Source organism: Anolis carolinensis, chromosome 5 (genome assembly GCF_035594765.1).
Source record: "Anolis carolinensis isolate JA03-04 chromosome 5, rAnoCar3.1.pri, whole genome shotgun sequence".
Classification (NCBI taxonomy): Eukaryota; Metazoa; Chordata; class Lepidosauria; order Squamata; family Dactyloidae; genus Anolis; species Anolis carolinensis.
In genome coordinates, this window is record NC_085845.1 from 8,263,276 (window position 1) to 8,277,041 (window position 13,766).

The 13,766-nt window shown below is 43.1% G+C and overlaps 1 protein-coding gene across 1 annotated transcript in view; it reads right to left on the bottom strand.

Annotated features, from left to right (window-relative positions):
* Positions 1 to 13,766, bottom strand: part of adra1d (adrenoceptor alpha 1D) — a 65,883-nt gene that overhangs the window by 28,779 nt on the left and 23,338 nt on the right. The window lies entirely within an intron of this gene.

The following is a 13,766-nucleotide window of genomic DNA, read 5'->3' on the forward strand; positions in this document are numbered from 1 at the left end:
CTAGGAATACGAGTTCTATTGATGCATAATTTCTCAGCACTCGGTTTGTTCTCTGTTACCTTCACGTCAAGATGAGTCAATTTTGCGATCAATTTTGGAGAAGGCTGGACCATCTGGTGTTCCACTGCCCTGGAGAGATCCCCCATCTGGTGCACCTGCTGCTTAAAGTCACTTTTGTTTCCTTCCAACTTGAAGGGGAAAAAAACTCTTGTTCAAATACATAAAGGACCTTATCACAAACAGCAGACAAAACGTCTGCTAAGTAGGCAATCCTTAGTTAAGGGAGGCTAGATGGAGATTGGATACAAATCCACCCCATCACATGCACTTTTCACCTTTCTGTATCAAATATACTAATGTGAATTTTTCACTCATCACACGGTTCCTCCCAATCTGTCCAGTGTTCCCATACATCACTGTCATCACCACACTTTTTAGTTTTGGAGGGATGGATCTTGCACAGCTACGCAATTCTGCTCATTCATGCCAGCAGAGAAACTCAAAAATTATATTTTCTGTTCTCTGGAGTTGCGCATAAATTTATAATGACAAATAAAAGAAGAAACAATAACAGTAAAGCAGAAAATATTAATTGGTTTGTGTTGTCGAAGGCTTTCATGGCTGGGTTGCTGTGAGTTTTCGGGGCTGTATGGCCATGTTCTAGAAGCATTTTCTCCTGATGTTTTGCCCACATCTATGGCAGGCATCCTCAGAGGTTGTGAGGTTTGTTACTTGGAAACTAGGCAAGTGGAATAATGTCCAGTGTGGGAGAAAGAACTCTTGTCTGTTTGAGGCAAGTGTGAATGTTGCAATTGGCCACCTTGATTCGCACTGAATGGCCTTGCATCTTCAAAATCTGGTTGTTTCCTGCCTGGGGGGGGGGGGGAATCCTTTGTTGGGAGAAGGACAACCACTATGTTAGACTACACAGAGAAGCCATTGAAATCCATAAGCATGTAGACAATTTCAACAGAAAGGAGAAAACCGTGAAAATGAAAAAAAAATCTGGCTACCAGTATTAAAACATTCAAAAATCAGGACAGTAAATAAAGAACAACACTCAGAAAACTGGAGAATTCAAAACAAGAAACAATCAGGGGCAGCTAACACCTCCCAACAAAGGATTTCCCTCAGGCAGGAAGCAGCCAGGATTTGAAGCTTCAAGGCTATTCAGTGCTAATAAAGGTGGCCAATTGCAACATTCACACTTGCTTCCATCAGACAAGAGGTCTTTCTCCCACCCTGGACATCATTCCACAGATATATAAACCCCACATGCCTAGTTTCCAACAGATCTCACAACCTCTGGGGATGCCTGCCATAGATGTGGATGAAACGTTAGGAAAGAATGCTTCTGGAAAATGGTCATACAGCCCAGAAAACTCACAGCAACCCATTAATTGAGGAACACCCTGAGAGTGCCTTGGAGCGCAAGAAGATCCAACCAGTCCATACTCCAGCCTGACTGCTCACGGGAGGGAAGGATATTGGAGGCAAAGATGAAGATCTTTGGCCTCATCATGAGAAGACAGGAAAGCTTGGAGAAGATCTCGATGCTGGGGAAAATGGAAGGAAAAAGGAAGAGGGGCCAACCAAGGGCAAGATGGATGGACGGTATCCTTGATGGGACTAGCTTGACCTTGAAGGAGATGGGGTGGCAACAGCCGACAGGGAGCTCTGGCCTGGGCTGGTCCACGAGGTCACAAAGAGTCGGAAGTGACTAAACGAATAAGCAACAACATAATCATTCTCCAGCTGCCACAGGAGGTGCACTGCTGACTTTCAGAAAAGTGGCAGGAAAAGACACAACAAGGGCATGGAGGCCAACCTGCAGCCAACTTGCATCACATGCAAAAACACACTACTAACGCAGGTGGAGAAACTAAAAATGAATGAAGTCAACTTTACTTGTTTTACGAAGGGCACTAGTGGATGATCCTTTCCTAAGAGTACTCAACAAAATGGACCTTGAATCATGTGATGGGATCCAAAGGCATTAGTAGGCAAGGGTAACAGAGGCCGGGGTATAAGGCTGTGTGATAAAGTCCAAAGTAACTCACCAGGCAGCAAATGCAACCAGAGTATCACTGCAAGGAGCCAGGGTAATGTGTTGTTGAAGGCTTTCATGGATGGAATCACAAGGTTGTTGTGTGTTTTTCTGACTGTATGGCCATATTCCAGAAGTATTCTCTCCTGACGTTTTACCCACATCTATGGCAGGCATCCTCAGACGTATACCTTACCACCTCTGTGGATGCCTGCCATAGATGCAGACAAAACATCAGGAGAGCATACTTCTGGAACATGGCCATACAGCCCAAAAAACACACAACCCAGCCAGGATAATGGTTAATAATAATAATAATAATAATAATAATAATAATAATAATAATAATAATAATAATAATAATGGTAAAGGTTTCCCCTGATGTTAAGTCCAGTCATGTCTGACTCTGGGGGTTGGTGCTCATCTCCATTTCTAAGCTGAGGAACCGGCGTTGTCCGTAGACACCTCCAAGATCATGTGGCCAGCATGACTGTATGGAGTGCCGTTATCTTCCCACCAGAGTGGTACCTATTGATCTACCCACATTTGCATGTTTTCAAACTGCTAGGTTGGCAGAAGCTGGAGCAACAGCAGGCGCTCACTCCGCTCCCGGGATTTGAACCTGGGACCTTTCGGTCTGCAAGTTCAGCAGCTCAGTGCTTTAGCACTTTGCCACTGGGGCTCCAATAATAATAATACTTTATATTTATATCCCGCCACCATCTCCCTGAGGGGACTCAGGGTGGCTAACATGGGGCCAAGCCCAAAGAAAGAACAAAGTATAACAAGTAAAAACATATAAACACAAAAGCAACACAATAATCAAGTAAAAAAACAAACAAATTCAAGCACAATTATACCATAAAGCCATGATAACTGGATAAAAGAGGGCCGTAAAACCAACTTCACCGCCAATGGATGAGATTAGGGGTCAAGTCAAAGCGCATAGTTACTAGACATTTAATAAAGTGCCTGGACCAGTGTCGCAAAGTTGTCTAGGAGAGTTTGGGATAGGATGGGATAAGACAAAAGATAAAGTGCAAAATAGCAGTATGTCTATCGGAGGGGTCTGTTGAAAAACACACAACAAACCAGACAGGGTAATGGTTGGCAGTGGAGAGGCACACCCACTACCTTTAATAAGAAGCTCACCAAAATAACACCGACCACTTGGACATTAACCTTCCTGTTTCATCCCCCAAATGGGAAATTGCACTGCCTTTCTCCCATGATAGTTATAATGATGCATTCACCAAAGGAGCGTGTCTTCCAGCACCAAAGGAAAGTGTCTGCTGCTCAGGACTCTTTCCATATTTGCAATTCTCTTATCGCGCCTGCAACCTGTGTGAGGAGCAATCACGGCCACTTTCATGCTCCGCTGTATCGGGATGAATGCTGCTTTCAAGCCTTCTCCCATTACGTTGGAGCCCATTCTGATTCCGACTCGGGGAGGTTTTTCTCCTTGAATAAACCCTTCTCCTTTTCATCCCTCTGCTGCGGCTTCCTACTGATTGAAAGCATTTGAGGTTCTTCAATCACCTTCTTTTTAAAGCTAACTATTCTGAATGACAGATGCGTATTATCGAACCTCAAAACGGGCGTCTTGTTCCAGATATTGAATGCTGCGAAAGACAGCTTAGGGGTGTGACGGAGCCAAAAAGGAAGCAACTCCCATTCTTTTCAACTGGAGACCATGAAGCACATGTTTTTATGTGGAAAATAAAGTCAGGGGAAGAGGGTTTTTTGGGATCACAAAAAGAGCATTGGGATCTGCGCATGGCCTATGTGCCATACTTTACCCACACTGCTATAAGGGTTAGAAAGATAAGGCTGGCATCTTATCAGTGTTTTTCATTAATGTGCATTTCCTCATCCATCTAATTATACATTCTTGTGGCTCTGGTGTAATATCCACAGTTAGTTAACCATCATCTAGATGATGTTTTGCAAGTGTAATATTTGCACATACGGTTGCACATTCTTGGATGGTGTGCAGTTACTTCCCAGTGTTTTAAAGGTATCACTTGATTCGCTGGGATCATGGACCCAGCAAGCAAATTTTGAGATATAGAGTTCCTTGGACAACACTGGCATTTGTTGAAATGTTGGTTTTTCTCATTTTAATATAAATGGCATCCACTTGGATTTGGTCTGAAACACCCCAAATCTGTGGATGCTCAGTCCCATTATGTACAACGATGTAATAAAATTGTGTCCCTTGTAAAAATGGCAATATCAAGGTTTGTTTTCTGGAATTAAGAAAATAATCAAGCCACAGGTGGCTGAATTAATGAATGGAGAGTTTGTGGATACAAAGGCCGACTGTTGGATTAGATCTTGGATAAAGATTGCCAACAAAATGTATTCACACTTTCAACTGATTGGCATTGTCTTAGTGTTTTGCACACTCATAAGTTCTCTCAGGTGCGCAGTTGCCCTCTCAGCTCTAAGATTCGTTGGTACTATAATATGTCATGACTCATGCACTCTGGCAACAATTGAATGATGGACATTACGTGGGAATTGTCAACCTGTGGAATCGGTACCTGCGGTTTCACCCTCCCACATACTACAAACTTTTAAGAATTTCTAGGTCACCTGTCAAACGCAAAGCCCGGGGGCCAAATCCATCCCACCATGTCAGTTTATTTATTTATTTTATTTATGTGCCACTCTTCTCCCCCAGGGTTGTCCAGATGCTGGACTTTAGGTTAGGTTAGGTTTTCCCCTGACATTAAGTCTAGTCGTGTCTGACTTTGATGGTTGGTTGGTGCTCATCTTCATTACTAAGCCAAAGAGCTGGCATTATCTGTAGACACCTTCAAGATCATGTGGCTGGCATGACTGCATGGAGTGCTGTTACGTTTCCACTGGAGCGGTACCTATTGATCTACTCATACTTGCATGTTTTCAAACTGATAGGTTGGCAGAGCTGGGGCTAACAGCGGGAACTCACTCTGCTCCCCGGATTAGAACCACCAACCTGTCAGTCAGCAATTTCAGCAGCTCAGTAGTTTAACTTGATGTGCCACTGAGGGCTGCACATGCTGGACTACAACTCCTATATTTCTCATCATTAGACATCATGGTTAGAGCTGATGGGAATTGTGATAGTGCAACCTCTGGGAGGCTGCAGTTTGTTCTGTTTAGTCCGGAGAGTGGGGTTTCAATTTAGAGACAAGGCTTATGTATATGATGTCTGTCTTTAAAATGCCCTTTAATCATTTCCGAACTTCAGAGTCACTAGTGCTGTTGGGTTGCAATTTCCATTATCCCCTACCTGCATGGTGGATAATCACAAGTGATGGGAGTAGTCATTCAATAACATCAGGGGACTCAAATTGGTAAAAACTAAGGAGCACCAACCACTAAGTATCAAAAATATAGTAGGCCCTCTGTATCCACAAATTATCTATCCATAGATTCAACTACCCTTTGAAGGCAACCATAAGGTTGATGTGGCCCACAATAAAAATGTATTTGACACTCCTGGCCTAGGTCCTTTAGTGCAAATGTATGGACAATTCCCAGGACCTAGAGATTCCTAAAGAGGACAAATTAAATTCACAATTCACAAAAGTGAAACCCACAAAAGTGGAGGTCTGGCTGCATTTTTCCATTCACCATTCCAATGTCAATTTTAAAACTTTCAGTTATAACAGAGCAAAGTGGCACAAAGAGACGAGGAGAAGAATAAAATCCATTTTCACAAGGAGGTTCACTCTCAAAGGCTTTGCTATGTGAGGTATCCCTGTAATAAGATGTAATAAATGGAGGGTTTTCTGAACCAGATGTTCAAAGCAACAGAGTGACACTAATCCTACACCAGTCATCTTATCCAATGTTGCGTTTTCCTTCTGCTTGATCATGTCTCCAGATTTTAATTAAGCGTCTCCTATGGAATCGGTAATTAAAACGGAGTGCAACGCTGCAACCCAAGATTCATTTCCACAGCTCCGGGGCCTCCCAGCCTTGTTGTACTGCCATGCAGTTCATCCGCACAATGTAAAATATTTTCCCCCTAGAAATGCAGAACCGGCAATTATCTTCTCTTGAAAAATAGTTACAAGAAGTTCACAGATTGAATGAACAATCGCCTGGAGAACAGCCACGGTGGATGAGGAGGTAGAAGAATGGAAGAGCGTGGGGAAGGAGGGGGAAATGGCACTTGAAAGAGGGGGAGGATAAAGGTTGCTCATATGGCATTGTCAGGTTAACACAAAGAGGAGGAAGCGTGGCTCGGAAAATCAGGTGGGACATTAAAGAACAAGGAGACAACCCGATGCAGGGGCTTAAATTGGATCGCATGTTAAGAGAATTTCTTGAAGATGGTTTTGTTGGCCTTCTATCTTGAAATTATTTCTCTGATTTCTTTCCATGGGCCAGTCCTGCACCAAAGTATTAAAGGTAAGTGCCACGTTCAATGTAAGTGTACGAGGGTTGAATGAAAAGTAATGCCTCCACCTTCGTTACTTAGGTTTGGATGGGAATATTTTAATAAATCAAACGCAGAAATAATCCTTATAATGTGCTCTTTAACTACCACTATTCACTTTTCCATATAATCACCACACAATTGGATACATTTCTGCCAACAATGATCAAATTTTCTGAAGCCGTCACGGAAGAAGTCAACACTCTGTTTCTGCAACCAGCGTCTCACAGGACCCATAGTCCACAGATCTTCCGACAGCCAAGCAAAGCAATCATGTGACCCACACGTTCTTGTGAAATGCTGATTATGCTTGATATTTCTCTCTGAGTGATACGACGATCGTCCTGAATAAATCTATCAACCTTTTGCTTGTGAAACCTGGTGGTTGCTGTCACAGGACATCCAACTCTTTGTTTGTCACACACAGAGTTGGCCCTAGGTATTTTTCAAGTGTAGGCAAACAGAATTTTGGCGTCCCTCCCCAAAGCAATCACTGAAAAATAAAAGCGTTGGATAAGCGAAAATATTGGATAATAAGGAGGGATTAAGGAAAAGCCTATTAAACATCAAATTACATTAAGATTTTACAAATTAAGCACCAAAACATCATGTTTTACAAGAAATCAACAGAAAAAGCAGTCTCGACTGCGCCCCCATATGTTTTGCGCCCCAAGTGACCGATTAATTCGCCTCATTGTTTGACCAGCTCTGGTCACACAAGTCACACAAGTCAGATGTTCCCACCTGAACATCTTTAAACTTACTCGCCCAACGACGCACAGGACTCACATCAACACAATCACCATAAACAGCTTGCATTCTCTGATGAATCTCCTTTGGGGTGACACCTTCTGCTCTCAAAGATTCAATGACTGCACATTGCTTAAGTCGCATTGATCGACCGTCTGAGCAGGGTTCTATACTTCGCACTTTAACAACACAACTATTCAATGCTAAGGCTTCCCGCCAAATGGAACTGTTGAGAAGCGTCTACTGAACAAGCCAGGACCTGCCGCAAACCAGCATTGCCATCTGTTGAGGAGTTACGAAGGTGGAGGCATTACTTTTCATTCAACCCTCGTAAGTGTGTCTGGTTGCAGATGAGATAGAGCTCCAAGTGTTTGTCTAAAGCAGTCTCAGGCAAATTTTGGCTGTCCAGGTGTTTTGGACTTCAACTCCCACAATTCCTAACAGCCTACCGGCTGTTAGGAATTGTGAGAGTTGAAGTCCAAAACACCTGGAGGACCAAAGTTTGACCATACCTGGTCTAAGAGCTGGAATCATGTGGTCCTTCTTACTCACTTTTGAGATGAGGAATGAAGTTCAGAAACCTCTGAAGTTCAGTTTGGTGAGGCACCAGAACTCTTTGGCAGAGAAGTGTAAAGACCTTGTAAAACTACAACACCCAGGATTTCATAGCTCTGAGCCATGGCAGTTCAAGTGCTTTCAAACCTCATTGATTCTACAGTGCAGATGCACCCTAATTCTGTAATCTTTTGATTTGGCTTGAATTACAGCTAGTAGCTTCCCTTCTTGCCAATGGAACTGAACTGCTTTTGTTTCTAGGTCTGCCATCACAAATGGATACTTCCCTTTCCTCACAGAAAATGCACTACCAACCTTCAGTTGCTCACACTTTTGAACTGATCAGTGTGTGACTATTCAGTGACCTAATAGCAATGCCTTCAAAGAGTTGCTTCCTTTGGAAGTTTTGAATAGATGGGCTTTGATTGTCTAACTCTGCATGGAATAGACAATTAATGTCCAGCCCTGGACTGGATGGTCCTTGAAGGTCTCTTCCAACTCAAGAGGAACATCTACATTGTTGAATCAATGCAGTTTGACACCACTTCAACTGCCATGGCTCAATGCTATGGAATCAAGGAAGCTGTAGTTTAATGTAGGAACCAGTACTCTTTGGCAGAGAAGGAGAAAAACCTTGTAAAACTATAACTTACAAGATTCCATAGGATTGAGTCATGGTAGTCAACGTGGAGCCAAACTGCCTTCATTCTGTGCCAATGAGCCTAGGACTCTGTGATTCTATTTTTCTATAACTCAGCCATTGCTGATCGTCCAATAACAAGAACCAACTTTGAGTCTGACTTTTTAGCACTCCTGATGTTTGAAAGCCCAAGGCAAAATGCTTTTCTCCATGGAGTAAGCCTGTTTCCACCGAGGCAGCTGCCAGCTTCCACAACAGCCTCGGGGAAATGGCTTCAGATTCATCATATCTTGGCTGAAGCAGTCAAGAAAGGTCACCTCGCTGTTGCTGCTGTTTTGTACCTGATAATCTCTAACTAAAGACGTAAAATCATATTCCAAAATGACGGCAGAAAGTCCAAGAGGTTAGACCAATTCTGAGGTTCTTACCCTTGAGACTTATGCTTCATGTTCAGGGTAAACCTGGATGACGTTGAGGAGTCTCAAGCACATTCAAATCAGTTCTTTGGCATCAGAGGAAGACTGTGTCTTCAAACATAGGCCATTTGGACTGAGGCTGAGGATTGCTCCGGCATTCACAGCCATTGAGAAAGAGGGACCTGGAAAAGCTTCTCAGCTGCAGAGCTTCTTGGACTTAAGACAACCAAAGACTGTAATGTATATTTTCCTTTACCCCTTTGAAACCTCCAGCTTATTGGGATAACCCTTTGTGAAAAATAAAACCAGTTTTGAGTTATCTACAGTGTTTTGGTCCTTGGGAGTTCCAGTTTCCCTAAAGGAGGGCAAGAAGCAATCCCCTGGGGAAAGATGTCACATCCATGCCTCTTTCGCTAAGAGCTATAGCCCCAGGCGTGACAGCACACCAAAGGTTATTGGACTACACTTCCCAGTATTCCTCACCATTGGCTATCATGGCTTTGGCTGACGAGAGTTCCAGCCTTCACCAGACAATCCCTGAAGTATATCAGACGCAGCCTTGACTGTTAATGAGGACTCATACTGCTCTAATTCTGCAGCACATCCCCAGGTTCTGGACTTTTAACCTACCAGGCTCCCTTAGGGATGTCCTCAATGAGGCACTACTTCATGCTCTACTTCTCCCTCTTAATAGGAAGCCGTTCTTCCCATTTTCTTCCAAGCGTGCCTATCTGAAAAAGACACCAAAATCAAGAAATGAAGACTACAGGGGGAAAGGAGAGACGTTTTCTTCGGCTGATGTTTTCATGCGCCATTTGACCCAGTCTCCATGGTGACGGTGCCCATTGGGACCAGCCGAGGCAATGACTCACTCTGAATGGGTTCTTCGAGGAGGCATGGCACCAGCGTGGAGCGTTCGCAAGATCTTCCATCTGTCCCGACAAGGAAGGGTCAGGGAAGTTTCTGAGGCAGACGTAGGCAGCCTGAAAAAGCCCGTGTTTTTTGTATTTCTCGTCCTGACTGACAGGGCTATTTTAATAAGCCCGAAAGAGTTCCAAGAAGGCCACCGTGCCACTGGAATGCGAGGACTTATTAAGGAATGGGATTCACAGGGATGACGCAGCTGTGCCCAACGCTAACCTTGCAAGTAAACCATTGGGTTGGGAAGGAGCATACGGTGATTACTGCCATTTCATACCTTCAATATTTCACAGGCAGCAAGCAGGGCACATATGGCTGAGCAATGTCAGGGTATGATCAAAATGGACAGAATTGTCGAAGCCTTTAGTGGCCAGAATCACAGGATTGTTGTGTGTTTTCCGGGCTGTATGGCCATGCTCCAGAAGTATTCTCTCCTGATGTTTTGCCCACATCTGTGGCAGGCATCCTCGAGGATGCCTGCCACAGATGTGGGTGAAACATCAGGAGAGAATACTTCTGGAGCATGGCCATACAGCCCGGAAAACACACAGCAACCATGGCCAGAATTATTAATGACAAGAAGAGATAATGTTGGAGATTGTGTAGCAGTTTGATTTTGCCTGAGCCTACTGGGATGCCAAAGATCTCACCCCATCCTCCTGCTTCCAAATGCATATTTTCTTTGAATATAGTTTGTACCAATGGACCAGGCCGGGCTGTGGCGCAGGCTGTTGAGCAACCAGCTGCAGCCAGCTGCAATGAATCACTCTGACCAGGAGGTCATGAGTTCAAGGCCTGCTCGGAGCCCCGTGTTTGTCTTGTCTTTGTTCTGTGTTAAAAAGGCATTGAATGTTTGCCTTATATGTGTAATGTGATCCACCCTGAGTCCCCTTTGGGGTGAGAAGGGCGGAATATAAATACTGTAAATAAATAAATAATAAATAAATAAATATCAGGGAGAAGAGAGAAAATGGGAAATTTCAAAAGCAGCTGAAGAAGTGGGATGGCAGAGGATGAATGTAGGCTCTTCCCTACCAGATGTGGATAGTTCATTGGTATGACATTTCCATTTTGAATGTTGTTGGGATTGCTCATCCCCTTTAATATTGAAGAGGTGTGAACCTAATAATGTGAACCATCCAACATTTTTTAAAAGTTGTGATAATATGGAAAAATACTTTCTCCTGCTTGTTTTTTGTTCAGCCAAGGAAACCTTTTTAATCGTTTCTCCAAGACATGTCAAAATTCTAATTCTCTGGCAACCTACTGGGATTTTTTTCGTGTCAGGAGTGACCTGAGAAACTGCAAGTCACTTCTGGTGTGAGTGAATTGGCTGTCTCCAAGGATATTGCCCAGGGGACATCTGGATGTTTTACCATCCTGTGGGAGGTTTCTCTCATGTCTCTGCATAGGAAGCTGGAGCTGACAGATGGGAGCTCAGCCACTCCCCAGATTCGAACTGCTGACCTTTCAGTCAGCAGTCCTGCCGGCACAACGGTTTAACCCATTGCGCCATTGGGGGTCCTACTGGGATGCCCGTGGGTTAGTTCAGTATCCAATGCCCAGGATACTCGTCTACGTCTAGACCTTTAAGAACCGCATCTTGCAACACTGAATGCTATATATTAATTGCATTTTGGATGAAGGAACACTTTTCACAATCCTGAACTTTCTAAGGTGAGAAGGAAAAGATTTGGAATGGTATAATGATTTGAGTGTTGGAATAGACTCTGAAAACCAAGGTTTGAATTTCTGCTCCACCATAAAAGTCCATTGGATAACCTTGGACACCTCACACTCCCTCAGAGTAAAAAGAAGGCAAAAGCAAAGCCTCTCTGCTTAAGTCTTATAAACAAAACCTTGTGATGAATTTGCTTAAGGTTCATGATACCCTTCCAACTCCATGATTCCACAATTTCATGACATGACTCTTTGGAAAAGACAATAATGCTGGGAAAATGGGAAAGCAGTAGGAAAAAGGAAGTTTATTGTTAACTGGTGTCAGGTCAACTTCAACTTAGACTGACCCCATGAATGAGAGACCTTCTAGTTATTCTGCAACCAGCAGTCTTGTTCAGGTCTTGCAAACCTGATTCAGCCCATCCAATTGGGATGCAGTCTACCTTTTCCTCTCCTGCCTTCTAGTGAGTCAGGCATGTCTTCTCATGATATGGCTAAAGTACAACAGTCTCAAAATAGTCATTTCAGCTTCTAGGGATAGTTCACAGTTGATTCACTGTAGTACCCCTTTATTTGACTTTTTAGTAGTCCAAAGTATCCATAGAACTGTTTTCCAGTACCATTTCACAAATGAGTTGATTGTCTTCCTATCTGCTTTCCCCATTGAATCGTCTCAGTTAAGAAAGCCATGGTTGACCTGAGTTTGCAAGACATGAGTTGTTGCTGACTGAGGTTCATTATAGGATTGCTATAAGTCAAAATCATGTGATGACAAATATTAATGGCAATGTGAACAAATTGCATGTCTTCCTTTGAACATCTTTTCCCATCTCCATCCTTAATTTTTAAAAAATACTCTGAACACTTTAACAATTCTTTACAGTGAGCATGCATCAGAAAGTTAGTCCTTTCGGCCACCCTTTTCTGAACCTGGTTATCCTTTTCTAGGTGGTGCGTGCAACCAGAACTGAACACGGTATTCCAGTGTGGCTGTGTTATACGTTTATATAACAGCATTAGTTTTGCTGTCTTACTTTCAGTCCCTCTCCTAACAAGTTTGCTTTCCCCATTTCCACAGTGGCTCGTTTTGATGCTTTCTGCGACTCTTTCCACCACAGCATCTTCGCCCCTTTCGTACTTGGCAGCAACACAGAAAAGAGCTTTTAAAAACAGGAACCTAATTATGGCCCTGGCATCTCCCTCCGAGTCCAAATGGAGGATTTATCCTGGCAGTCACTGTTGCAAATCCTTCCCTTGGCCCAAGACTCTTTTTTCGATAGGATTTCCCTCTTGGGAGATATATCTTTTATCTAGTTCTGTCCTGTGATAACACATTGCATACCTGATGCCTACACAGGTTAACTAACCCAATAATCCAGCAAGGACTTCAATGTTAGATACTTACGTAGGTGAGTCACATAATAATCTTGTAGGTCAACCAATGACATAGATAATTGGCACAGATGGCCCCAAATTAATTGAAGAGGGGACGCAAGTGAATTGATCAAATAGAGACGGGAAATGTTACATTTTGAGATGCCAGGTCTCAAAATGTGGGAACTGTCATCCAAAAATGGAAGCCAAGATCCTATATCATGACTGTGCAAATCAGTCATCAGGTACAGTAGAGTCTCACTTATCCAAGCTAAACGGGCCGGCAGAAGCTTGGATAAGCGAATATCTTGGATAATAAGGAGGGATTAAGGAAAACCCTATTAAACATCAAATTAGGTTATGATTTTACAAATTAAGCACCAAAACTTCATGTTATACCACAAATTTGACAGAAAAAGTAGTTCAATACGCAGTAATGTTATGTTGTAATTACTGTATTTATGAATTTAGCACCAAAATATCACGATATATAGAAAACATTGACTACAAAAATGGCTTGGATTTTCCAGAGGCTTGGATAAGCGAGGCTTGGATAAGTGAGACCCTACTGTAGTTAAAGGATGGCTGTGCCACACCAACTTAATCTGGTGCTCTCTAGTAGAGAAATATTAAACCCACTTGCTCTTGAAAATCCATGAACTACACCAGGTTTTGCTGTTTCAGAAGTACCCCATATACTTGTGTATAAGTCGACCTTATTTATTGGACGAGGGCAGGTTTGGGGACCAAAATTAAGGATTTTGACATGACCTGTGGATAAGTCATTCTATGAAGAAGGGAAAGTGCCAGTGCTGTCCAGGGCGTCTGTTGCCATTTTGCCACCCAGACATTAAAATATATCAGAAGTGGTTCTGTGGGAGATAAATTAGAGCAGGGGTCCTCAAACTTTTAAAGCAGAGGGCCGGTCCACAATCCTTCAGACTGTTG